This window comes from Phyllobates terribilis, unplaced genomic scaffold (genome assembly GCF_046119375.1).
Source record: "Phyllobates terribilis strain yellow unplaced genomic scaffold, ASM4611937v1 Scaffold_255__1_contigs__length_2797608, whole genome shotgun sequence".
Lineage (NCBI taxonomy): Eukaryota > Metazoa > Chordata > Amphibia > Anura > Dendrobatidae > Phyllobates > Phyllobates terribilis.
The window spans coordinates 2,418,013-2,443,506 of record NW_027363015.1 but is presented as its reverse complement, the minus strand read 5'-3'; the positions used below and the strand labels follow the sequence as shown (position 1 = coordinate 2,443,506).

Below are 25,494 nucleotides of genomic sequence, written 5' to 3'. Positions count from 1 at the left end.
ATGGACTTTTCAGGATCCTTGGGTGGCTCCGTAGTTTGAAACCAATTCTGGTTATCGCTTCTCGGCCTTTTGGCTAAGATCAAGTGTAGTATCTGTTCTTATCAGTTTAATATCTGATACGTCCCCTATCTGGGGACCATATATTAAATGGATTTTTAGAACAGGGAGATGGAAAAAGAGCTTGCTCTGTCCACTCCACGCATTGACCTGGTATTGCAGTATCTCCAGGACCGGTGCACCCCTTCTTTAATGCAGTTTCTAAAATCAGAAAGAATTGAATTCAATGTTTTTTGTTCATTTTGCTTGTTTGTCGGATTTTGGGATGGACTCTTTGGCTTTGCTTTTCTTCTCCTCATTGGATTTTTCATGTTCAAAGTTGCAGAAGCCAGATTACAAGCTCATTTTGGTTCAACTTCAGCAACTGTGCATTGCATTGCCATGTAATGTGATGCAATGCTATCTTTCTAGCTCTCCCTTTTTACTTCCTTTTGGATAAACAGACATATTAGGCAAGCATTTTGGAGCTTTCACCTAAATAACTACAGGTGGTGAGATAAGCTGCACAATATAATTGACCTTTCAGTATATTGTTGCACACACACCATCTATTTAGCAAATGCCCTTGTTATCAACAGCAGCCTTTTAAACTCACCTGAGCTAACAGGTATGTGCGCTGGTTACTCTGCTGCGCTTAAAATTTCTTTTTTGGTTTGCTACAATGCCTTTTCTGAAACGTTGTCTCCTTCTGCTGGAACACTGACTTCTTTCATTTAATGCCTGCAGACTATAAAAGAGAACCCAACCCAAAAAGTTTGGTTGATTAGTCTGTGGCATTCTGTTAAACTGTTGCTTATGGCGGTCTCTGTGAGCTTCTCAGCGACATTCAGCCAGCCAGGTATCCTGCCTGCAGTAGATGGAATGTGGCAATGGAACGCTGGCTGCGCGTGTCATAATAGGCTCTGAGCCTTTATATACCTGTGCACAGCAGCAGCCACCTTCAGTCTGCTGCTGGACAGCCAGCAGCAGCAGCAGCAGGAGAGGTATGTAATCAGGAGCCCTCCTGCTAAGGGTAGACAGCTGCTCGTTCCACCCCACCCCCCGCCTTAATTGGTTCTCCTCCCTTCCAACGGTGTTGAGGCGGGTGGGAACAGCAGGGGGTGAAGGTGCTGTGTTTAAAGAGGTGGAGTTATGCAGATCTAAAACGCGTGGATTGCAGCAGCAGCAAGCCGAAAAGTGCAGGCATGTAAGGGATCTAGAGGTTGACAACATGTCTTCTTAAAGGGAGTCCAGGAGCTCATCTCCACAAATGGACTTTTCAGGATCCTTGGGTGGCTCCGTAGTTTGAAACCAATTCTGGTTATCGCTTCTCGGCCTTTTGGCTAAGATCAAGTGTAGTATCTGTTCTTATCAGTTTAATATCTGATACGTCCCCTATCTGGGGACCATATATTAAATGGATTTTTAGAACAGGGAGATGGAAAAAGAGCTTGCTCTGTCCACTCCACGCATTGACCTGGTATTGCAGTATCTCCAGGACCGGTGCACCCCTTCTTTAATGCAGTTTCTAAAATCAGAAAGAATTGAATTCAATGTTTTTTGTTCATTTTGCTTGTTTGTCGGATTTTGGGATGGACTCTTTGGCTTTGCTTTTCTTCTCCTCATTGGATTTTTCATGTTCAAAGTTGCAGAAGCCAGATTACAAGCTCATTTTGGTTCAACTTCAGCAACTGTGCATTGCATTGCCATGTAATGTGATGCAATGCTATCTTTCTAGCTCTCCCTTTTTACTTCCTTTTGGATAAACAGACATATTAGGCAAGCATTTTGGAGCTTTCACCTAAATAACTACAGGTGGTGAGATAAGCTGCACAATATAATTGACCTTTCAGTATATTGTTGCACACACACCATCTATTTAGCAAATGCCCTTGTTATCAACAGCAGCCTTTTAAACTCACCTGAGCTAACAGGTATGTGCGCTGGTTACTCTGCTGCGCTTAAAATTTCTTTTTTGGTTTGCTACAATGCCTTTTCTGAAACGTTGTCTCCTTCTGCTGGAACACTGACTTCTTTCATTTAATGCCTGCAGACTATAAAAGAGAACCCAACCCAAAAAGTTTGGTTGATTAGTCTGTGGCATTCTGTTAAACTGTTGCTTATGGCGGTCTCTGTGAGCTTCTCAGCGACATTCAGCCAGCCAGGTATCCTGCCTGCAGTAGATGGAATGTGGCAATGGAACGCTGGCTGCGCGTGTCATAATAGGCTCTGAGCCTTTATATACCTGTGCACAGCAGCAGCCACCTTCAGTCTGCTGCTGGACAGCCAGCAGCAGCAGCAGCAGGAGAGGTATGTAATCAGGAGCCCTCCTGCTAAGGGTAGACAGCTGCTCGTTCCACCCCACCCCCCGCCTTAATTGGTTCTCCTCCCTTCCAACGGTGTTGAGGCGGGTGGGAACAGCAGGGGGTGAAGGTGCTGTGTTTAAAGAGGTGGAGTTATGCAGATCTAAAACGCGTGGATTGCAGCAGCAGCAAGCCGAAAAGTGCAGGCATGTAAGGGATCTAGAGGTTGACAACATGTCTTCTTAAAGGGAGTCCAGGAGCTCATCTCCACAAATGGACTTTTCAGGATCCTTGGGTGGCTCCGTAGTTTGAAACCAATTCTGGTTATCGCTTCTCGGCCTTTTGGCTAAGATCAAGTGTAGTATCTGTTCTTATCAGTTTAATATCTGATACGTCCCCTATCTGGGGACCATATATTAAATGGATTTTTAGAACAGGGAGATGGAAAAAGAGCTTGCTCTGTCCACTCCACGCATTGACCTGGTATTGCAGTATCTCCAGGACCGGTGCACCCCTTCTTTAATGCAGTTTCTAAAATCAGAAAGAATTGAATTCAATGTTTTTTGTTCATTTTGCTTGTTTGTCGGATTTTGGGATGGACTCTTTGGCTTTGCTTTTCTTCTCCTCATTGGATTTTTCATGTTCAAAGTTGCAGAAGCCAGATTACAAGCTCATTTTGGTTCAACTTCAGCAACTGTGCATTGCATTGCCATGTAATGTGATGCAATGCTATCTTTCTAGCTCTCCCTTTTTACTTCCTTTTGGATAAACAGACATATTAGGCAAGCATTTTGGAGCTTTCACCTAAATAACTACAGGTGGTGAGATAAGCTGCACAATATAATTGACCTTTCAGTATATTGTTGCACACACACCATCTATTTAGCAAATGCCCTTGTTATCAACAGCAGCCTTTTAAACTCACCTGAGCTAACAGGTATGTGCGCTGGTTACTCTGCTGCGCTTAAAATTTCTTTTTTGGTTTGCTACAATGCCTTTTCTGAAACGTTGTCTCCTTCTGCTGGAACACTGACTTCTTTCATTTAATGCCTGCAGACTATAAAAGAGAACCCAACCCAAAAAGTTTGGTTGATTAGTCTGTGGCATTCTGTTAAACTGTTGCTTATGGCGGTCTCTGTGAGCTTCTCAGCGACATTCAGCCAGCCAGGTATCCTGCCTGCAGTAGATGGAATGTGGCAATGGAACGCTGGCTGCGCGTGTCATAATAGGCTCTGAGCCTTTATATACCTGTGCACAGCAGCAGCCACCTTCAGTCTGCTGCTGGACAGCCAGCAGCAGCAGCAGCAGGAGAGGTATGTAATCAGGAGCCCTCCTGCTAAGGGTAGACAGCTGCTCGTTCCACCCCACCCCCCGCCTTAATTGGTTCTCCTCCCTTCCAACGGTGTTGAGGCGGGTGGGAACAGCAGGGGGTGAAGGTGCTGTGTTTAAAGAGGTGGAGTTATGCAGATCTAAAACGCGTGGATTGCAGCAGCAGCAAGCCGAAAAGTGCAGGCATGTAAGGGATCTAGAGGTTGACAACATGTCTTCTTAACGGGAGTCCAGGAGCTCATCTCCACAAATGGACTTTTCAGGATCCTTGGGTGGCTCCGTAGTTTGAAACCAATTCTGGTTATCGCTTCTCGGCCTTTTGGCTAAGATCAAGTGTAGTATCTGTTCTTATCAGTTTAATATCTGATACGTCCCCTATCTGGGGACCATATATTAAATGGATTTTTAGAACAGGGAGATGGAAAAAGAGCTTGCTCTGTCCACTCCACGCATTGACCTGGTATTGCAGTATCTCCAGGACCGGTGCACCCCTTCTTTAATGCAGTTTCTATAATCAGAAAGAATTGAATTCAATGTTTTTTGTTCATTTTGCTTGTTTGTCGGATTTTGGGATGGACTCTTTGGCTTTGCTTTTCTTCTCCTCATTGGATTTTTCATGTTCAAAGTTGCAGAAGCCAGATTACAAGCTCATTTTGGTTCAACTTCAGCAACTGTGCATTGCATTGCCATGTAATGTGATGCAATGCTATCTTTCTAGCTCTCCCTTTTTACTTCCTTTTGGATAAACAGACATATTAGGCAAGCATTTTGGAGCTTTCACCTAAATAACTACAGGTGGTGAGATAAGCTGCACAATATAATTGACCTTTCAGTATATTGTTGCACACACACCATCTATTTAGCAAATGCCCTTGTTATCAACAGCAGCCTTTTAAACTCACCTGAGCTAACAGGTATGTGCGCTGGTTACTCTGCTGCGCTTAAAATTTCTTTTTTGGTTTGCTACAATGCCTTTTCTGAAACGTTGTCTCCTTCTGCTGGAACACTGACTTCTTTCATTTAATGCCTGCAGACTATAAAAGAGAACCCAACCCAAAAAGTTTGGTTGATTAGTCTGTGGCATTCTGTTAAACTGTTGCTTATGGCGGTCTCTGTGAGCTTCTCAGCGACACTCAGCCAGCCAGGTATCCTGCCTGCAGTAGATGGAATGTGGCAATGGAACGCTGGCTGCGCGTGTCATAATAGGCTCTGAGCCTTTATATACCTGTGCACAGCAGCAGCCACCTTCAGTCTGCTGCTGGACAGCCAGCAGCAGCAGCAGCAGGAGAGGTATGTAATCAGGAGCCCTCCTGCTAAGGGTAGACAGCTGCTCGTTCCACCCCACCCCCGCCTTAATTGGTTCTCCTCCCTTCCAACGGTGTTGAGGCGGGTGGAAACAGCAGGGGGTGAAGGTGCTGTGTTTAAAGAGGTGGAGTTATGCAGATCTAAAACGCGTGGATTGCAGCAGCAGCAGAAACCGAAAAGTGCAGGCATGTAAGGGATCTAGAGGTTGACAACATGTCTTCTTAACGGGAGTCCAGGAGCTCATCTCCACAAATGGACTTTTCAGGATCCTTGGGTGGCTCCGTAGTTTGAAACCAATTCTGGTTATCGCTTCTCGGCCTTTTGGCTAAGATCAAGTGTAGTATCTGTTCTTATCAGTTTAATATCTGATACGTCCCCTATCTGGGGACCATATATTAAATGGATTTTTAGAACAGGGAGATGGAAAAAGAGCTTGCTCTGTCCACTCCACGCATTGACCTGGTATTGCAGTATCTCCAGGACCGGTGCACCCCTTCTTTAATGCAGTTTCTAAAATCAGAAAGAATTGAATTCAATGTTTTTTGTTCATTTTGCTTGTTTGTCGGATTTTGGGATGGACTCTTTGGCTTTGCTTTTCTTCTCCTCATTGGATTTTTCATGTTCAAAGTTGCAGAAGCCAGATTACAAGCTCATTTTGGTTCAACTTCAGCAACTGTGCATTGCATTGCCATGTAATGTGATGCAATGCTATCTTTCTAGCTCTCCCTTTTTACTTCCTTTTGGATAAACAGACATATTAGGCAAGCATTTTGGAGCTTTCACCTAAATAACTACAGGTGGTGAGATAAGCTGCACAATATAATTGACCTTTCAGTATATTGTTGCACACACACCATCTATTTAGCAAATGCCCTTGTTATCAACAGCAGCCTTTTAAACTCACCTGAGCTAACAGGTATGTGCGCTGGTTACTCTGCTGCGCTTAAAATTTCTTTTTTGGTTTGCTACAATGCCTTTTCTGAAACGTTGTCTCCTTCTGCTGGAACACTGACTTCTTTCATTTAATGCCTGCAGACTATAAAAGAGAACCCAACCCAAAAAGTTTGGTTGATTAGTCTGTGGCATTCTGTTAAACTGTTGCTTATGGCGGTCTCTGTGAGCTTCTCAGCGACATTCAGCCAGCCAGGTATCCTGCCTGCAGTAGATGGAATGTGGCAATGGAACGCTGGCTGCGCGTGTCATAATAGGCTCTGAGCCTTTATATACCTGTGCACAGCAGCAGCCACCTTCAGTCTGCTGCTGGACAGCCAGCAGCAGCAGCAGGAGAGGTATGTAATCAGGAGCCCTCCTGCTAAGGGTAGACAGCTGCTCGTTCCACCCCACCCCCCCGCCTTAATTGGTTCTCCTCCCTTCCAACGGTGTTGAGGCGGGTGGGAACAGCAGGGGGTGAAGGTGCTGTGTTTAAAGAGGTGGAGTTATGCAGATCTAAAACGCGTGGATTGCAGCAGCAGCAAGCCGAAAAGTGCAGGCATGTAAGGGATCTAGAGGTTGACAACATGTCTTCTTAACGGGAGTCCAGGAGCTCATCTCCACAAATGGACTTTTCAGGATCCTTGGGTGGCTCCGTAGTTTGAAACCAATTCTGGTTATCGCTTCTCGGCCTTTTGGCTAAGATCAAGTGTAGTATCTGTTCTTATCAGTTTAATATCTGATACGTCCCCTATCTGGGGACCATATATTAAATGGATTTTTAGAACAGGGAGATGGAAAAAGAGCTTGCTCTGTCCACTCCACGCATTGACCTGGTATTGCAGTATCTCCAGGACCGGTGCACCCCTTCTTTAATGCAGTTTCTATAATCAGAAAGAATTGAATTCAATGTTTTTTGTTCATTTTGCTTGTTTGTCGGATTTTGGGATGGACTCTTTGGCTTTGCTTTTCTTCTCCTCATTGGATTTTTCATGTTCAAAGTTGCAGAAGCCAGATTACAAGCTCATTTTGGTTCAACTTCAGCAACTGTGCATTGCATTGCCATGTAATGTGATGCAATGCTATCTTTCTAGCTCTCCCTTTTTACTTCCCTTTTGGATAAACAGACATATTAGGCAAGCATTTTGGAGCTTTCACCTAAATAACTACAGGTGGTGAGATAAGCTGCACAATATAATTGACCTTTCAGTATATTGTTGCACACACACCATCTATTTAGCAAATGCCCTTGTTATCAACAGCAGCCTTTTAAACTCACCTGAGCTAACAGGTATGTGCGCTGGTTACTCTGCTGCGCTTAAAATTTTCTTTTTTGGTTTGCTACAATGCTTTTCTGAAACGTTGTCTCCTTCTGCTGGAACACTGACTTCTTTCATTTAATGCCTGCAGACTATAAAAGAGAACCCAACCCAAAAAGTTTGGTTGATTAGTCTGTGGCATTCTGTTAAACTGTTGCTTATGGCGGTCTCTGTGAGCTTCTCAGCGACATTCAGCCAGCCAGGTATCCTGCCTGCAGTAGATGGAATGTGGCAATGGAACGCTGGCTGCGCGTGTCATAATAGGCTCTGAGCCTTTATATACCTGTGCACAGCAGCAGCCACCTTCAGTCTGCTGCTGGACAGCCAGCAGCAGCAGCAGCAGGAGAGGTATGTAATCAGGAGCCCTCCTGCTAAGGGTAGACAGCTGCTCGTTCCACCCCACCCCCGCCTTAATTGGTTCTCCTCCCTTCCAACGGTGTTGAGGCGGGTGGGAACAGCAGGGGGTGAAGGTGCTGTGTTTTAAAGAGGTGGAGTTATGCAGATCTAAAACGCGTGGATTGCAGCAGCAGCAGCAAGCCGAAAAGTGCAGGCATGTAAGGGATCTAGAGGTTGACAACATGTCTTCTTAACGGGAGTCCAGGAGCTCATCTCCACAAATGGACTTTTCAGGATCCTTGGGTGGCTCCGTAGTTTGAAACCAATTCTGGTTATCGCTTCTCGGCCTTTTGGCTAAGATCAAGTGTAGTATCTGTTCTTATCAGTTTAATATCTGATACGTCCCCTATCTGGGGACCATATATTAAATGGATTTTTAGAACAGGGAGATGGAAAAAGAGCTTGCTCTGTCCACTCCACGCATTGACCTGGTATTGCAGTATCTCCAGGACCGGTGCACCCCTTCTTTAATGCAGTTTCTAAAATCAGAAAGAATTGAATTCAATGTTTTTTGTTCATTTTGCTTGTTTGTCGGATTTTGGGATGGACTCTTTGGCTTTGCTTTTCTTCTCCTCATTGGATTTTTCATGTTCAAAGTTGCAGAAGCCAGATTACAAGCTCATTTTGGTTCAACTTCAGCAACTGTGCATTGCATTGCCATGTAATGTGATGCAATGCTATCTTTCTAGCTCTCCCTTTTTACTTCCTTTTGGATAAACAGACATATTAGGCAAGCATTTTGGAGCTTTCACCTAAATAACTACAGGTGGTGAGATAAGCTGCACAATATAATTGACCTTTCAGTATATTGTTGCACACACACCATCTATTTAGCAAATGCCCTTGTTATCAACAGCAGCCTTTTAAACTCACCTGAGCTAACAGGTATGTGCGCTGGTTACTCTGCTGCGCTTAAAATTTCTTTTTTGGTTTGCTACAATGCCTTTTCTGAAACGTTGTCTCCTTCTGCTGGAACACTGACTTCTTTCATTTAATGCCTGCAGACTATAAAAGAGAACCCAACCCAAAAAGTTTGGTTGATTAGTCTGTGGCATTCTGTTAAACTGTTGCTTATGGCGGTCTCTGTGAGCTTCTCAGCGACATTCAGCCAGCCAGGTATCCTGCCTGCAGTAGATGGAATGTGGCAATGGAACGCTGGCTGCGCGTGTCATAATAGGCTCTGAGCCTTTATATACCTGTGCACAGCAGCAGCCACCTTCAGTCTGCTGCTGGACAGCCAGCAGCAGCAGCAGCAGGAGAGGTATGTAATCAGGAGCCCTCCTGCTAAGGGTAGACAGCTGCTCGTTCCACCCCACCCCCCGCCTTAATTGGTTCTCCTCCCTTCCAACGGTGTTGAGGCGGGTGGGAACAGCAGGGGGTGAAGGTGCTGTGTTTAAAGAGGTGGAGTTATGCAGATCTAAAACGCGTGGATTGCAGCAGCAGCAAGCCGAAAAGTGCAGGCATGTAAGGGATCTAGAGGTTGACAACATGTCTTCTTAACGGGAGTCCAGGAGCTCATCTCCACAAATGGACTTTTCAGGATCCTTGGGTGGCTCCGTAGTTTGAAACCAATTCTGGTTATCGCTTCTCGGCCTTTTGGCTAAGATCAAGTGTAGTATCTGTTCTTATCAGTTTAATATCTGATACGTCCCCTATCTGGGGACCATATATTAAATGGATTTTTAGAACAGGGAGATGGAAAAAGAGCTTGCTCTGTCCACTCCACGCATTGACCTGGTATTGCAGTATCTCCAGGACCGGTGCACCCCTTCTTTAATGCAGTTTCTAAAATCAGAAAGAATTGAATTCAATGTTTTTTGTTCATTTTGCTTGTTTGTCGGATTTTGGGATGGACTCTTTGGCTTTGCTTTTCTTCTCCTCATTGGATTTTTCATGTTCAAAGTTGCAGAAGCCAGATTACAAGCTCATTTTGGTTCAACTTCAGCAACTGTGCATTGCATTGCCATGTAATGTGATGCAATGCTATCTTTCTAGCTCTCCCTTTTTACTTCCTTTTGGATAAACAGACATATTAGGCAAGCATTTTGGAGCTTTCACCTAAATAACTACAGGTGGTGAGATAAGCTGCACAATATAATTGACCTTTCAGTATATTGTTGCACACACACCATCTATTTAGCAAATGCCCTTGTTATCAACAGCAGCCTTTTAAACTCACCTGAGCTAACAGGTATGTGCGCTGGTTACTCTGCTGCGCTTAAAATTTCTTTTTTGGTTTGCTACAATGCCTTTTCTGAAACGTTGTCTCCTTCTGCTGGAACACTGACTTCTTTCATTTAATGCCTGCAGACTATAAAAGAGAACCCAACCCAAAAAGTTTGGTTGATTAGTCTGTGGCATTCTGTTAAACTGTTGCTTATGGCGGTCTCTGTGAGCTTCTCAGCGACATTCAGCCAGCCAGGTATCCTGCCTGCAGTAGATGGAATGTGGCAATGGAACGCTGGCTGCGCGTGTCATAATAGGCTCTGAGCCTTTATATACCTGTGCACAGCAGCAGCCACCTTCAGTCTGCTGCTGGACAGCCAGCAGCAGCAGCAGCAGGAGAGGTATGTAATCAGGAGCCCTCCTGCTAAGGGTAGACAGCTGCTTGTTCCACCCCACCGCCCGCCTTAATTGGTTCTCCTCCCTTCCAACGGTGTTGAGGCGGGTGGGAACAGCAGGGGGTGAAGGTGCTGTGTTTAAAGAGGTGGAGTTATGCAGATCTAAAACGCGTGGATTGCAGCAGCAGCAAGCCGAAAAGTGCAGGCATGTAAGGGATCTAGAGGTTGACAACATGTCTTCTTAACGGGAGTCCAGGAGCTCATCTCCACAAATGGACTTTTCAGGATCCTTGGGTGGCTCCGTAGTTTGAAACCAATTCTGGTTATCGCTTCTCGGCCTTTTGGCTAAGATCAAGTGTAGTATCTGTTCTTATCAGTTTAATATCTGATACGTCCCCTATCTGGGGACCATATATTAAATGGATTTTTAGAACAGGGAGATGGAAAAAGAGCTTGCTCTGTCCACTCCACGCATTGACCTGGTATTGCAGTATCTCCAGGACCGGTGCACCCCTTCTTTAATGCAGTTTCTAAAATCAGAAAGAATTGAATTCAATGTTTTTTGTTCATTTTGCTTGTTTGTCGGATTTTGGGATGGACTCTTTGGCTTTGTTTTTCTTCTCCTCATTGGATTTTTCATGTTCAAAGTTGCAGAAGCCAGATTACAAGCTCATTTTGGTTCAACTTCAGCAACTGTGCATTGCATTGCCATGTAATGTGATGCAATGCTATCTTTCTAGCTCTCCCTTTTTACTTCCTTTTGGATAAACAGACATATTAGGCAAGCATTTTGGAGCTTTCACCTAAATAACTACAGGTGGTGAGATAAGCTGCACAATATAATTGACCTTTCAGTATATTGTTGCACACACACCATCTATTTAGCAAATGCCCTTGTTATCAACAGCAGCCTTTTAAACTCACCTGAGCTAACAGGTATGTGCGCTGGTTACTCTGCTGCGCTTAAAATTTCTTTTTTGGTTTGCTACAATGCCTTTTCTGAAACGTTGTCTCCTTCTGCTGGAACACTGACTTCTTTCATTTAATGCCTGCAGACTATAAAAGAGAACCCAACCCAAAAAGTTTGGTTGATTAGTCTGTGGCATTCTGTTAAACTGTTGCTTATGGCGGTCTCTGTGAGCTTCTCAGCGACATTCAGCCAGCCAGGTATCCTGCCTGCAGTAGATGGAATGTGGCAATGGAACGCTGGCTGCGCGTGTCATAATAGGCTCTGAGCCTTTATATACCTGTGCACAGCAGCAGCCACCTTCAGTCTGCTGCTGGACAGCCAGCAGCAGCAGCAGCAGGAGAGGTATGTAATCAGGAGCCCTCCTGCTAAGGGTAGACAGCTGCTCGTTCCACCCCACCCCCCGCCTTAATTGGTTCTCCTCCCTTCCAACGGTGTTGAGGCGGGTGGGAACAGCAGGGGGTGAAGGTGCTGTGTTTAAAGAGGTGGAGTTATGCAGATCTAAAACGCGTGGATTGCAGCAGCAGCAAGCCGAAAAGTGCAGGCATGTAAGGGATCTAGAGGTTGACAACATGTCTTCTTAACGGGAGTCCAGGAGCTCATCTCCACAAATGGACTTTTCAGGATCCTTGGGTGGCTCCGTAGTTTGAAACCAATTCTGGTTATCGCTTCTCGGCCTTTTGGCTAAGATCAAGTGTAGTATCTGTTCTTATCAGTTTAATATCTGATACGTCCCCTATCTGGGGACCATATATTAAATGGATTTTTAGAACAGGGAGATGGAAAAAGAGCTTGCTCTGTCCACTCCACGCATTGACCTGGTATTGCAGTATCTCCAGGACCGATGCACCCCTTCTTTAATGCAGTTTCTAAAATCAGAAAGAATTGAATTCAATGTTTTTTGTTCATTTTGCTTGTTTGTCGGATTTTGGGATGGACTCTTTGGCTTTGCTTTTCTTCTCCTCATTGGATTTTTCATGTTCAAAGTTGCAGAAGCCAGATTACAAGCTCATTTTGGTTCAACTTCAGCAACTGTGCATTGCATTGCCATGTAATGTGATGCAATGCTATCTTTCTAGCTCTCCCTTTTTACTTCCTTTTGGATAAACAGACATATTAGGCAAGCATTTTGGAGCTTTCACCTAAATAACTACAGGTGGTGAGATAAGCTGCACAATATAATTGACCTTTCAGTATATTGTTGCACACACACCATCTATTTAGCAAATGCCCTTGTTTTCAACAGCAGCCTTTTAAACTCACCTGAGCTAACAGGTATGTGCGCTGGTTACTCTGCTGCGCTTAAAATTTCTTTTTTGGTTTGCTACAATGCCTTTTCTGAAACGTTGTCTCCTTCTGCTGGAACACTGACTTCTTTCATTTAATGCCTGCAGACTATAAAAGAGAACCCAACCCAAAAAGTTTGGTTGATTAGTCTGTGGCATTCTGTTAAACTGTTGCTTATGGCGGTCTCTGTGAGCTTCTCAGCGACATTCAGCCAGCCAGGTATCCTGCCTGCAGTAGATGGAATGTGGCAATGGAACGCTGGCTGCGCGTGTCATAATAGGCTCTGAGCCTTTATATACCTGTGCACAGCAGCAGCCACCTTCAGTCTGCTGCTGGACAGCCAGCAGCAGCAGCAGCAGCAGGAGAGGTATGTAATCAGGAGCCCTCCTGCTAAGGGTAGACAGCTGCTCGTTCCACCCCACCCCCCGCCTTAATTGGTTCTCCTCCCTTCCAACGGTGTTGAGGCGGGTGGGAACAGCAGGGGGTGAAGGTGCTGTGTTTAAAGAGGTGGAGTTATGCAGATCTAAAACGCGTGGATTGCAGCAGCAGCAAGCCGAAAAGTGCAGGCATGTAAGGGATCTAGAGGTTGACAACATGTCTTCTTAACGGGAGTCCAGGAGCTCATCTCCACAAATGGACTTTTCAGGATCCTTGGGTGGCTCCGTAGTTTGAAACCAATTCTGGTTATCGCTTCTCGGCCTTTTGGCTGCGATCAAGTGTAGTATCTGTTCTTATCAGTTTAATATCTGATACGTCCCCTATCTGGGGACCATATATTAAATGGATTTTTAGAACAGGGAGATGGAAAAAGAGCTTGCTCTGTCCACTCCACGCATTGACCTGGTATTGCAGTATCTCCAGGACCGGTGCACCCCTTCTTTAATGCAGTTTCTAAAATCAGAAAGAATTGAATTCAATGTTTTTTGTTCATTTTGCTTGTTTGTCGGATTTTGGGATGGACTCTTTGGCTTTGCTTTTCTTCTCCTCATTGGATTTTTCATGTTCAAAGTTGCAGAAGCCAGATTACAAGCTCATTTTGGTTCAACTTCAGCAACTGTGCATTGCATTGCCATGTAATGTGATGCAATGCTATCTTTCTAGCTCTCCCTTTTTACTTCCTTTTGGATAAACAGACATATTAGGCAAGCATTTTGGAGCTTTCACCTAAATAACTACAGGTGGTGAGATAAGCTGCACAATATAATTGACCTTTCAGTATATTGTTGCACACACACCATCTATTTAGCAAATGCCCTTGTTATCAACAGCAGCCTTTTAAACTCACCTGAGCTAACAGGTATGTGCGCTGGTTACTCTGCTGCGCTTAAAATTTCTTTTTTGGTTTGCTACAATGCCTTTTCTGAAACGTTGTCTCCTTCTGCTGGAACACTGACTTCTTTCATTTAATGCCTGCAGACTATAAAAGAGAACCCAACCCAAAAAGTTTGGTTGATTAGTCTGTGGCATTCTGTTAAACTGTTGCTTATGGCGGTCTCTGTGAGCTTCTCAGCGACATTCAGCCAGCCAGGTATCCTGCCTGCAGTAGATGGAATGTGGCAATGGAACGCTGGCTGCGCGTGTCATAATAGGCTCTGAGCCTTTATATACCTGTGCACAGCAGCAGCCACCTTCAGTCTGCTGCTGGACAGCCAGCAGCAGCAGCAGCAGGAGAGGTATGTAATCAGGAGCCCTCCTGGTAAGGGTAGACAGCTGCTCGTTCCACCCCACCCCCCGCCTTAATTGGTTCTCCTCCCTTCCAACGGTGTTGAGGCGGGTGGGAACAGCAGGGGGTGAAGGTGCAGTGTTTAAAGAGGTGGAGTTATGCAGATCTAAAACGCGTGGATTGCAGCAGCAGCAAGCCGAAAAGTGCAGGCATGTAAGGGATCTAGAGGTTGACAACATGTCTTCTTAACGGGAGTCCAGGAGCTCATCTCCACAAATGGACTTTTCAGGATCCTTGGGTGGCTCCGTAGTTTGAAACCAATTCTGGTTATCGCTTCTCGGCCTTTTGGCTAAGATCAAGTGTAGTATCTGTTCTTATCAGTTTAATATCTGATACGTCCCCTATCTGGGGACCATATATTAAATGGATTTTTAGAACAGGGAGATGGAAAAAGAGCTTGCTCTGTCCACTCCACGCATTGACCTGGTATTGCAGTATCTCCAGGACCGGTGCACCCCTTCTTTAATGCAGTTTCTAAAATCAGAAAGAATTGAATTCAATGTTTTTTGTTCATTTTGCTTGTTTGTCGGATTTTGGGATGGACTCTTTGGCTTTGCTTTTCTTCTCCTCATTGGATTTTTCATGTTCAAAGTTGCAGAAGCCAGATTACAAGCTCATTTTGGTTCAACTTCAGCAACTGTGCATTGCATTGCCATGTAATGTGATGCAATGCTATCTTTCTAGCTCTCGCTTTTTACTTCCTTTTGGATAAACAGACATATTAGGCAAGCATTTTGGAGCTTTCACCTAAATAACTACAGGTGGTGAGATAAGCTGCACAATATAATTGACCTTTCAGTATATTGTTGCACACACACCATCTATTTAGCAAATGCCCTTGTTATCAACAGCAGCCTTTTAAACTCACCTGAGCTAACAGGTATGTGCGCTGGTTACTCTGCTGCGCTTAAAATTTCTTTTTTGGTTTGCTATAATGCCTTTTCTGAAACGTTGTCTCCTTCTGCTGGAACACTGACTTCTTTCATTTAATGCCTGCAGACTATAAAAGAGAACCCAACCCAAAAAGTTTGGTTGATTAGTCTGTGGCATTCTGTTAAACTGTTGCTTATGGCGGTCTCTGTGAGCTTCTCAGCGACATTCAGCCAGCCAGGTATCCTGCCTGCAGTAGATGGAATGTGGCAATGGAACGCTGGCTGCGCGTGTCATAATAGGCTCTGAGCCTTTATATACCTGTGCACAGCAGCAGCCACCTTCAGTCTGCTGCTGGACAGCCAGCAGCAGCAGCAGCAGGAGAGGTATGTAATCAGGAGCCCTCCTGCTAAGGGTAGACAGCTGCTCGTTCCACCCCACCCCCCGCCTTAATTGGTTCTCCTCCCTTCCAACGGTGTTGAGGTGGGTGGGAACAGCAGGGGGTGAAGGTGCTGTGTTTAAAGAGGTGGAGTTATGCAGATCTAAAACGCGTGGATTGCAGCAGCAGCAAGCCGAAAAGTGCAGGCATGTAAGGGATCTAGAGGTTGACAACATGTCTTCTTAACGGGAGTCCAGGAGCTCATCTCCACAAATGGACTTTTCAGGATCCTTGGGTGGCTCCGTAGTTTGAAACCAATTCTGGTTATCGCTTCTCGGCCTTTTGGCTAAGATCAAGTGTAGTATCTGTTCTTATCAGTTTAATATCTGATACGTCCCCTATCTGGGGACCATATATTAAATGGATTTTTAGAACAGGGAGATGGAAAAAGAGCTTGCTCTGTCCACTCCACGCATTGACCTGGTATTGCAGTATCTCCAGGACCGGTGCACCCCTTCTTTAATGCAGTTTCTAAAATCAGAAAGAATTGAATTCAATGTTTTTTGTTCATTTTGCTTGTTTGTCGGATTTTGGGATGGACTCTTTGGCTTTGCTTTTCTTCTCCTCATTGGATTTTTCATGTTCAAAGTTGCAGAAGCCAGATTACAAGCTCATTTTGGTTCAACTTCAGCAACTGTGCATTGCATTGCCATGTAATGTGATGCAATGCTATCTTTCTAGCTCTCCCTTTTTACTTCCTTTTGGATAAACAGACATATTAGGCAAGCATTTTGGAGCTTTCACCTAAATAACTACAGGTGGTGAGATAAGCTGCACAATATAATTGACCTTTCAGTATATTGTTGCACACACACCATCTATTTAGCAAATGCCCTTGTTATCAACAGCAGCCTTTTAAACTCACCTGAGCTAACAGGTATGTGCGCTGGTTACTCTGCTGCGCTTAAAATTTCTTTTTTGGTTTGCTATAATGCCTTTTCTGAAACGTTGTCTCCTTCTGCTGGAACACTGACTTCTTTCATTTAATGCCTGCAGACTATAAAAGAGAACCCAACCCAAAAAGTTTGGTTGATTAGTCTGTGGCATTCTGTTAAACTGTTGCTTATGGCGGTCTCTGTGAGCTTCTCAGCGACATTCAGCCAGCCAGGTATCCTGCCTGCAGTAGATGGAATGTGGCAATGGAACGCTGGCTGCGCGTGTCATAATAGGCTCTGAGCCTTTATATACCTGTGCACAGCAGCAGCCACCTTCAGTCTGCTGCTGGACAGCCAGCAGCAGCAGCAGCAGGAGAGGTATGTAATCAGGAGCCCTCCTGCTAAGGGTAGACAGCTGCTCGTTCCACCCCACCCCCCGCCTTAATTGGTTCTCCTCCCTTCCAACGGTGTTGAGGTGGGTGGGAACAGCAGGGGGTGAAGGTGCTGTGTTTAAAGAGGTGGAGTTATGCAGATCTAAAACGCGTGGATTGCAGCAGCAGCAAGCCGAAAAGTGCAGGCATGTAAGGGATCTAGAGGTTGACAACATGTCTTCTTAACGGGAGTCCAGGAGCTCATCTCCACAAATGGACTTTTCAGGATCCTTGGGTGGCTCCGTAGTTTGAAACCAATTCTGGTTATCGCTTCTCGGCCTTTTGGCTAAGATCAAGTGTAGTATCTGTTCTTATCAGTTTAATATCTGATACGTCCCCTATCTGGGGACCATATATTAAATGGATTTTTAGAACAGGGAGATGGAAAAAGAGCTTGCTCTGTCCACTCCACGCATTGACCTGGTATTGCAGTATCTCCAGGACCGGTGCACCCCTTCTTTAATGCAGTTTCTAAAATCAGAAAGAATTGAATTCAATGTTTTTTGTTCATTTTGCTTGTTTGTCGGATTTTGGGATGGACTCTTTGGCTTTGCTTTTCTTCTCCTCATTGGATTTTTCATGTTCAAAGTTGCAGAAGCCAGATTACAAGCTCATTTTGGTTCAACTTCAGCAACTGTGCATTGCATTGCCATGTAATGTGATGCAATGCTATCTTTCTAGCTCTCCCTTTTTACTTCCTTTTGGATAAACAGACATATTAGGCAAGCATTTTGGAGCTTTCACCTAAATAACTACAGGTGGTGAGATAAGCTGCACAATATAATTGACCTTTCAGTATATTGTTGCACACACACACCATCTATTTAGCAAATGCCCTTGTTATCAACAGCAGCCTTTTAAACTCACCTGAGCTAACAGGTATGTGCGCTGGTTACTCTGCTGCGCTTAAAATTTCTTTTTTGGTTTGCTACAATGCCTTTTCTGAAACGTTGTCTCCTTCTGCTGGAACACTGACTTCTTTCATTTAATGCCTGCAGACTATAAAAGAGAACCCAACCCAAAAAGTTTGGTTGATTAGTCTGTGGCATTCTGTTAAACTGTTGCTTATGGCGGTCTCTGTGAGCTTCTCAGCGACATTCAGCCAGCCAGGTATCCTGCCTGCAGTAGATGGAATGTGGCAATGGAACGCTGGCTGCGCGTGTCATAATAGGCTCTGAGCCTTTATATACCTGTGCACAGCAGCAGCCACCTTCAGTCTGCTGCTGGACAGCCAGCAGCAGCAGCAGCAGGAGAGGTATGTAATCAGGAGCCCTCCTGGTAAGGGTAGACAGCTGCTCGTTCCACCCCACCCCCCGCCTTAATTGGTTCTCCTCCCTTCCAACGGTGTTGAGGCGGGTGGGAACAGCAGGGGGTGAAGGTGCAGTGTTTAAAGAGGTGGAGTTATGCAGATCTAAAACGCGTGGATTGCAGCAGCAGCAAGCCGAAAAGTGCAGGCATGTAAGGGATCTAGAGGTTGACAACATGTCTTCTTAACGGGAGTCCAGGAGCTCATCTCCACAAATGGACTTTTCAGGATCCTTGGGTGGCTCCGTAGTTTGAAACCAATTCTGGTTATCGCTTCTCGGCCTTTTGGCTAAGATCAAGTGTAGTATCTGTTCTTATCAGTTTAATATCTGATACGTCCCCTATCTGGGGACCATATATTAAATGGATTTTTAGAACAGGGAGATGGAAAAAGAGCTTGCTCTGTCCACTCCACGCATTGACCTGGTATTGCAGTATCTCCAGGACCGGTGCACCCCTTCTTTAATGCAGTTTCTAAAATCAGAAAGAATTGAATTCAATGTTTTTTGTTCATTTTGCTTGTTTGTCGGATTTTGGGATGGACTCTTTGGCTTTGCTTTTCTTCTCCTCATTGGATTTTTCATGTTCAAAGTTGCAGAAGCCAGATTACAAGCTCATTTTGGTTCAACTTCAGCAACTGTGCATTGCATTGCCATGTAATGTGATGCAATGCTATCTTTCTAGCTCTCCCTTTTTACTTCCTTTTGGATAAACAGACATATTAGGCAAGCATTTTGGAGCTTTCACCTAAATAACTACAGGTGGTGAGATAAGCTGCACAATATAATTGACCTTTCAGTATATTGTTGCACACACACCATCTATTTAGCAAATGCCCTTGTTATCAACAGCAGCCTTTTAAACTCACCTGAGCTAACAGGTATGTGCGCTGGTTACTCTGCTGCGCTTAAAATTTCTTTTTTGGTTTGCTACAATGCCTTTTCTGAAACGTTGTCTCCTTCTGCTGGAACACTGACTTCTTTCATTTAATGCCTGCAGACTATAAAAGAGAACCCAACCCAAAAAGTTTGGTTGATTAGTCTGTGGCATTCTGTTAAACTGTTGCTTATGGCGGTCTCTGTGAGCTTCTCAGCGACATTCAGCCAGCCAGGTATCCTGCCTGCAGTAGATGGAATGTGGCAATGGAACGCTGGCTGCGCGTGTCATAATAGGCTCTGAGCCTTTATATACCTGTGCACAGCAGCAGCCACCTTCAGTCTGCTGCTGGACAGCCAGCAGCAGCAGCAGCAGGAGAGGTATGTAATCAGGAGCCCTCCTGGTAAGGGTAGACAGCTGCTCGTTCCACCCCACCCCCCGCCTTAATTGGTTCTCCTCCCTTCCAACGGTGTTGAGGCGGGTGGGAACAGCAGGGGGTGAAGGTGCAGTGTTTAAAGAGGTGGAGTTATGCAGATCTAAAACGCGTGGATTGCAGCAGCAGCAAGCCGAAAAGTGCAGGCATGTAAGGGATCTAGAGGTTGACAACATGTCTTCTTAACGGGAGTCCAGGAGCTCATCTCCACAAATGGACTTTTCAGGATCCTTGGGTGGCTCCGTAGTTTGAAACCAATTCTGGTTATCGCTTCTCGGCCTTTTGGCTAAGATCAAGTGTAGTATCTGTTCTTATCAGTTTAATATCTGATACGTCCCCTATCTGGGGACCATATATTAAATGGATTTTTAGAACAGGGAGATGGAAAAAGAGCTTGCTCTGTCCACTCCACGCATTGACCTGGTATTGCAGTATCTCCAGGACCGGTGCACCCCTTCTTTAATGCAGTTTCTAAAATCAGAAAGAATTGAATTCAATGTTTTTTGTTCATTTTGCTTGTTTGTCGGATTTTGGGATGGACTCTTTGGCTTTGCTTTTCTTCTCCTCATTGGATTTTTCATGTTCAAAGTTGCAGAAGCCAGATTACAAGCTCATTTTGGTTCAACTTCAGCAACTGTGCATTGCATTGCCATGTAATGTGATGCAATGCTATCTTTCTAGCTCTCCCTTTTTACTTCCTTTTGGATAAACAGACATATTAGGCAAGCATTTTGGAGCTTTCACCTAAATAACTACAGGTGGTGAGATAAGCTGCACAATATAATTGACCTTTCAGTATATTGTTGCACACACACCATCTATTTAGCAAATGCCCTTGTTATCAACAGCAGCCTTTTAAACTCACCTGAGCTAACAGGTATGTGCGCTGGTTACTCTGCTGCGCTTAAAATTTCTTTTTTGGTTTGCTACAATGCCTTTTCTGAAACGTTGTCTCCTTCTGCTGGAACACTGACTTCTTTCATTTAATGCCTGCAGACTATAAAAGAGAACCCAACCCAAAAAGTTTGGTTGATTAGTCTGTGGCATTCTGTTAAACTGTTGCTTATGGCGGTCTCTGTGAGCTTCTCAGCGACATTCAGCCAGCCAGGTATCCTGCCTGCAGTAGATGGAATGTGGCAATGGAACGCTGGCTGCGCGTGTCATAATAGGCTCTGAGCCTTTATATACCTGTGCACAGCAGCAGCCACCTTCAGTCTGCTGCTGGACAGCCAGCAGCAGCAGCAGCAGGAGAGGTATGTAATCAGGAGCCCTCCTGGTAAGGGTAGACAGCTGCTCGTTCCACCCCACCCCCCGCCTTAATTGGTTCTCCTCCCTTCCAACGGTGTTGAGGCGGGTGGGAACAGCAGGGGGTGAAGGTGCAGTGTTTAAAGAGGTGGAGTTATGCAGATCTAAAACGCGTGGATTGCAGCAGCAGCAAGCCGAAAAGTGCAGGCATGTAAGGGATCTAGAGGTTGACAACATGTCTTCTTAACGGGAGTCCAGGAGCTCATCTCCACAAATGGACTTTTCAGGATCCTTGGGTGGCTCCGTAGTTTGAAACCAATTCTGGTTATCGCTTCTCGGCCTTTTGGCTAAGATCAAGTGTAGTATCTGTTCTTATCAGTTTAATATCTGATACGTCCCCTATCTGGGGACCATATATTAAATGGATTTTTAGAACAGGGAGATGGAAAAAGAGCTTGCTCTGTCCACTCCACGCATTGACCTGGTATTGCAGTATCTCCAGGACCGGTGCACCCCTTCTTTAATGCAGTTTCTAAAATCAGAAAGAATTGAATTCAATGTTTTTTGTTCATTTTGCTTGTTTGTCGGATTTTGGGATGGACTCTTTGGCTTTGCTTTTCTTCTCCTCATTGGATTTTTCATGTTCAAAGTTGCAGAAGCCAGATTACAAGCTCATTTTGGTTCAACTTCAGCAACTGTGCATTGCATTGCCATGTAATGTGATGCAATGCTATCTTTCTAGCTCTCCCTTTTTACTTCCTTTTGGATAAACAGACATATTAGGCAAGCATTTTGGAGCTTTCACCTAAATAACTACAGGTGGTGAGATAAGCTGCACAATATAATTGACCTTTCAGTATATTGTTGCACACACACCATCTATTTAGCAAATGCCCTTGTTATCAACAGCAGCCTTTTAAACTCACCTGAGCTAACAGGTATGTGCGCTGGTTACTCTGCTGCGCTTAAAATTTCTTTTTTGGTTTGCTACAATGCCTTTTCTGAAACGTTGTCTCCTTCTGCTGGAACACTGACTTCTTTCATTTAATGCCTGCAGACTATAAAAGAGAACCCAACCCAAAAAGTTTGGTTGATTAGTCTGTGGCATTCTGTTAAACTGTTGCTTATGGCGGTCTCTGTGAGCTTCTCAGCGACATTCAGCCAGCCAGGTATCCTGCCTGCAGTAGATGGAATGTGGCAATGGAACGCTGGCTGCGCGTGTCATAATAGGCTCTGAGCCTTTATATACCTGTGCACAGCAGCAGCCACCTTCAGTCTGCTGCTGGACCGCCAGCAGCAGCAGCAGCAGGAGAGGTATGTAATCAGGAGCCCTCCTGCTAAGGGTAGACAGCTGCTCATTCCACCCCACCCCCCGCCTTAATTGGTTCTCCTCCCTTCCAACGGTGTTGAGGCGGGTGGGAACAGCAGGGGGTGAAGGTGCTGTGTTTAAAGAGGTGGAGTTATGCAGATCTAAAACGCGTGGATTGCAGCAGCAGCAAGCCGAAAAGTGCAGGCATGTAAGGGATCTAGAGGTTGACAACATGTCTTCTTAACGGGAGTCCAGGAGCTCATCTCCACAAATGGACTTTTCAGGATCCTTGGGTGGCTCCGTAGTTTGAAACCAATTCTGGTTATCGCTTCTCGGCCTTTTGGCTAAGATCAAGTGTAGTATCTGTTCTTATCAGTTTAATATCTGATACGTCCCCTATCTGGGGACCATATATTAAATGGATTTTTAGAACAGGGAGATGGAAAAAGAGCTTGCTCTGTCCACTCCACGCATTGACCTGGTATTGCAGTATCTCCAGGACCGGTGCACCCCTTCTTTAATGCAGTTTCTAAAATCAGAAAGAATTGAATTCAATGTTTTTTGTTCATTTTGCTTGTTTATCGGATTTTGGGATGGACTCTTTGGCTTTGCTTTTCTTCTCCTCATTGGATTTTTCATGTTCAAAGTTGCAGAAGCCAGATTACAAGCTCATTTTGGTTCAACTTCAGCAACTGTGCATTGCATTGCCATGTAATGTGATGCAATGCTATCTTTCTAGCTCTCCCTTTTTACTTCCTTTTGGATAAACAGACATATTAGGCAAGCATTTTGGAGCTTTCACCTAAATAACTACAGGTGGTGAGATAAGCTGCACAATATAATTGACCTTTCAGTATATTGTTGCACACACACCATCTATTTAGCAAATGCCCTTGTTATCAACAGCAGCCTTTTAAACTCACCTGAGCTAACAGGTATGTGCGCTGGTTACTCTGCTGCGCTTAAAATTTCTTTTTTGGTTTGCTACAATGCCTTTTCTGAAACGTTGTCTCCTTCTGCTGGAACACTGACTTCTTTCATTTAATGCCTGCAGACTATAAAAGAGAACCCAACCCAAAAAGTTTGGTTGATTAGTCTGTGGCATTCTGTTAAACTGTTGCTTATGGCGGTCTCTGTGAGCTTCTCAGCGACATTCAGCCAGCCAGGTATCCTGCCTGCAGTAGATGGAATGTGGCAATGGAACGCTGGCTGCGCGTGTCATAATAGGCTCTGAGCCTTTATATACCTGTGCACAGCAGCAGCCACCTTCAGTCTGCTGATGGACAGCCAGCAGCAGCAGCAGCAGGAGAGGTATGTAATCAGGAGCCCTCCTGCTAAGGGTAGACAGCTGCTCGTTCCACCCCACCCCCCGCCTTAATTGGTTCTCCTCCCTTCCAACGGTGTTGAGGCGGGTGGGAACAGCAGGGGGTGAAGGTGCTGTGTTTAAAGAGGTGGAGTTATGCAGATCTAAAACGCGTGGATTGCAGCAGCAGCAAGCCGAAAAGTGCAGGCATGTAAGGGATCTAGAGGTTGACAACATGTCTTCTTAACGGGAGTCCAGGAGCTCATCTCCACAAATGGACTTTTCAGGATCCTTGGGTGGCTCCGTAGTTTGAAACCAATTCTGGTTATCGCTTCTCGGCCTTTTGGCTAAGATCAAGTGTAGTATCTGTTCTTATCAGTTTAATATCTGATACGTCCCCTATCTGGGGACCATATATTAAATGGATTTTTAGAACAGGGAGATGGAAAAAGAGCTTGCTCTGTCCACTCCACGCATTGACCTGGTATTGCAGTATCTCCAGGACCGGTGCACCCCTTCTTTAATGCAGTTTCTAAAATCAGAAAGAATTGAATTCAATGTTTTTTGTTCATTTTGCTTGTTTGTCGGATTTTGGGATGGACTCTTTGGCTTTGCTTTTCTTCTCCTCATTGGATTTTTCATGTTCAAAGTTGCAGAAGCCAGATTACAAGCTCATTTTGGTTCAACTTCAGCAACTGTGCATTGCATTGCCATGTAATGTGATGCAATGCTATCTTTCTAGCTCTCCCTTTTTACTTCCTTTTGGATAAACAGACATATTAGGCAAGCATTTTGGAGCTTTCACCTAAATAACTACAGGTGGTGAGATAAGCTGCACAATATAATTGACCTTTCAGTATATTGTTGCACACACACCATCTATTTAGCAAATGCCCTTGTTATCAACAGCAGCCTTTTAAACTCACCTGAGCTAACAGGTATGTGCGCTGGTTACTCTGCTGCGCTTAAAATTTCTTTTTTGGTTTGCTACAATGCCTTTTCTGAAACGTTGTCTCCTTCTGCTGGAACACTGACTTCTTTCATTTAATGCCTGCAGACTATAAAAGAGAACCCAACCCAAAAAGTTTGGTTGATTAGTCTGTGGCATTCTGTTAAACTGTTGCTTATGGCGGTCTCTGTGAGCTTCTCAGCGACATTCAGCCAGCCAGGTATCCTGCCTGCAGTAGATGGAATGTGGCAATGGAACGCTGGCTGCGCGTGTCATAATAGGCTCTGAGCCTTTATATACCTGTGCACAGCAGCAGCCACCTTCAGTCTGCTGCTGGACAGCCAGCAGCAGCAGCAGGAGAGGTATGTAATCAGGAGCCCTCCTGCTAAGGGTAGACAGCTGCTCGTTCCACCCCACCCCCCGCCTTAATTGGTTCTCCTCCCTTCCAACGGTGTTGAGGCGGGTGGGAACAGCAGGGGGTGAAGGTGCTGTGTTTAAAGAGGTGGAGTTATGCAGATCTAAAACGCGTGGATTGCAGCAGCAGCAAGCCGAAAAGTGCAGGCATGTAAGGGATCTAGAGGTTGACAACATGTCTTCTTAACGGGAGTCCAGGAGCTCATCTCCACAAATGGACTTTTCAGGATCCTTGGGTGGCTCCGTAGTTTGAAACCAATTCTGGTTATCGCTTCTCGGCCTTTTGGCTAAGATCAAGTGTAGTATCTGTTCTTATCAGTTTAATATCTGATACGTCCCCTATCTGGGGACCATATATTAAATGGATTTTTAGAACAGGAAGATGGAAAAAGAGCTTGCTCTGTCCACTCCACGCATTGACCTGGTATTGCAGTATCTCCAGGACCGGTGCACCCCTTCTTTAATGCAGTTTCTAAAATCAGAAAGAATTGAATTCAATGTTTTTTGTTCATTTTGCTTGTTTGTCGGATTTTGGGATGGACTCTTTGGCTTTGCTTTTCTTCTCCTCATTGGATTTTTCATGTTCAAAGTTGCAGAAGCCAGATTACAAGCTCATTTTGGTTCAACTTCAGCAACTGTGCATTGCATTGCCATGTAATGTGATGCAATGCTATCTTTCTAGCTCTCCCTTTTTACTTCCTTTTGGATAAACAGACATATTAGGCAAGCATTTTGGAGCTTTCACCTAAATAACTACAGGTGGTGAGATAAGCTGCACAATATAATTGACCTTTCAGTATATTGTTGCACACACACCATCTATTTAGCAAATGCCCTTGTTATCAACAGCAGCCTTTTAAACTCACCTGAGCTAACAGGTATGTGCGCT

At 44.8% G+C, this 25,494-nt stretch overlaps 20 non-coding genes across 20 annotated transcripts; all 20 read left to right on the top strand.

The window, feature by feature from the left end:
* The first annotated feature begins 53 nt into the window (after positions 1 to 53).
* LOC141218967 (U2 spliceosomal RNA) lies at positions 54 to 244 on the top strand. The gene has a single exon (XR_012287596.1). It is a non-coding gene; the product is annotated as a U2 spliceosomal RNA (small nuclear RNA).
* Positions 245 to 1,359: 1,115 nt separating this feature from the next.
* Positions 1,360 to 1,550, top strand: LOC141219254 (U2 spliceosomal RNA). The gene has a single exon (XR_012287854.1). It is a non-coding gene; the product is annotated as a U2 spliceosomal RNA (small nuclear RNA).
* A 1,115-nt stretch (positions 1,551 to 2,665) lies between these two features.
* LOC141219253 (U2 spliceosomal RNA) lies at positions 2,666 to 2,856 on the top strand. Its single transcript, XR_012287853.1, has one exon. It is a non-coding gene; the product is annotated as a U2 spliceosomal RNA (small nuclear RNA).
* A 1,115-nt stretch (positions 2,857 to 3,971) lies between these two features.
* Positions 3,972 to 4,162, top strand: LOC141219252 (U2 spliceosomal RNA). Its single transcript, XR_012287852.1, has one exon. It is a non-coding gene; the product is annotated as a U2 spliceosomal RNA (small nuclear RNA).
* A 1,116-nt stretch (positions 4,163 to 5,278) lies between these two features.
* Positions 5,279 to 5,469, top strand: LOC141219251 (U2 spliceosomal RNA). The gene has a single exon (XR_012287851.1). It is a non-coding gene; the product is annotated as a U2 spliceosomal RNA (small nuclear RNA).
* Positions 5,470 to 6,582: 1,113 nt separating this feature from the next.
* LOC141219250 (U2 spliceosomal RNA) lies at positions 6,583 to 6,773 on the top strand. Its single transcript, XR_012287850.1, has one exon. It is a non-coding gene; the product is annotated as a U2 spliceosomal RNA (small nuclear RNA).
* Positions 6,774 to 7,892: 1,119 nt separating this feature from the next.
* Positions 7,893 to 8,083, top strand: LOC141219248 (U2 spliceosomal RNA). Its single transcript, XR_012287848.1, has one exon. It is a non-coding gene; the product is annotated as a U2 spliceosomal RNA (small nuclear RNA).
* A 1,115-nt stretch (positions 8,084 to 9,198) lies between these two features.
* Positions 9,199 to 9,389, top strand: LOC141219247 (U2 spliceosomal RNA). Its single transcript, XR_012287847.1, has one exon. It is a non-coding gene; the product is annotated as a U2 spliceosomal RNA (small nuclear RNA).
* Positions 9,390 to 10,504: 1,115 nt separating this feature from the next.
* On the top strand, positions 10,505 to 10,695 carry LOC141219246 (U2 spliceosomal RNA). Its single transcript, XR_012287846.1, has one exon. It is a non-coding gene; the product is annotated as a U2 spliceosomal RNA (small nuclear RNA).
* Positions 10,696 to 11,810: 1,115 nt separating this feature from the next.
* Positions 11,811 to 12,001, top strand: LOC141219138 (U2 spliceosomal RNA). The gene has a single exon (XR_012287768.1). It is a non-coding gene; the product is annotated as a U2 spliceosomal RNA (small nuclear RNA).
* A 1,118-nt stretch (positions 12,002 to 13,119) lies between these two features.
* LOC141219170 (U2 spliceosomal RNA) lies at positions 13,120 to 13,310 on the top strand. Its single transcript, XR_012287799.1, has one exon. It is a non-coding gene; the product is annotated as a U2 spliceosomal RNA (small nuclear RNA).
* A 1,115-nt stretch (positions 13,311 to 14,425) lies between these two features.
* LOC141219245 (U2 spliceosomal RNA) lies at positions 14,426 to 14,616 on the top strand. The gene has a single exon (XR_012287845.1). It is a non-coding gene; the product is annotated as a U2 spliceosomal RNA (small nuclear RNA).
* A 1,115-nt stretch (positions 14,617 to 15,731) lies between these two features.
* LOC141219244 (U2 spliceosomal RNA) lies at positions 15,732 to 15,922 on the top strand. Its single transcript, XR_012287844.1, has one exon. It is a non-coding gene; the product is annotated as a U2 spliceosomal RNA (small nuclear RNA).
* A 1,115-nt stretch (positions 15,923 to 17,037) lies between these two features.
* Positions 17,038 to 17,228, top strand: LOC141219243 (U2 spliceosomal RNA). Its single transcript, XR_012287843.1, has one exon. It is a non-coding gene; the product is annotated as a U2 spliceosomal RNA (small nuclear RNA).
* A 1,117-nt stretch (positions 17,229 to 18,345) lies between these two features.
* LOC141219242 (U2 spliceosomal RNA) lies at positions 18,346 to 18,536 on the top strand. The gene has a single exon (XR_012287842.1). It is a non-coding gene; the product is annotated as a U2 spliceosomal RNA (small nuclear RNA).
* A 1,115-nt stretch (positions 18,537 to 19,651) lies between these two features.
* Positions 19,652 to 19,842, top strand: LOC141219241 (U2 spliceosomal RNA). Its single transcript, XR_012287841.1, has one exon. It is a non-coding gene; the product is annotated as a U2 spliceosomal RNA (small nuclear RNA).
* Positions 19,843 to 20,957: 1,115 nt separating this feature from the next.
* LOC141219240 (U2 spliceosomal RNA) lies at positions 20,958 to 21,148 on the top strand. Its single transcript, XR_012287840.1, has one exon. It is a non-coding gene; the product is annotated as a U2 spliceosomal RNA (small nuclear RNA).
* Positions 21,149 to 22,263: 1,115 nt separating this feature from the next.
* LOC141219239 (U2 spliceosomal RNA) lies at positions 22,264 to 22,454 on the top strand. Its single transcript, XR_012287839.1, has one exon. It is a non-coding gene; the product is annotated as a U2 spliceosomal RNA (small nuclear RNA).
* A 1,115-nt stretch (positions 22,455 to 23,569) lies between these two features.
* Positions 23,570 to 23,760, top strand: LOC141219237 (U2 spliceosomal RNA). The gene has a single exon (XR_012287837.1). It is a non-coding gene; the product is annotated as a U2 spliceosomal RNA (small nuclear RNA).
* Positions 23,761 to 24,872: 1,112 nt separating this feature from the next.
* Positions 24,873 to 25,063, top strand: LOC141219161 (U2 spliceosomal RNA). The gene has a single exon (XR_012287790.1). It is a non-coding gene; the product is annotated as a U2 spliceosomal RNA (small nuclear RNA).
* The last annotated feature ends 431 nt before the right edge of the window (positions 25,064 to 25,494 follow it).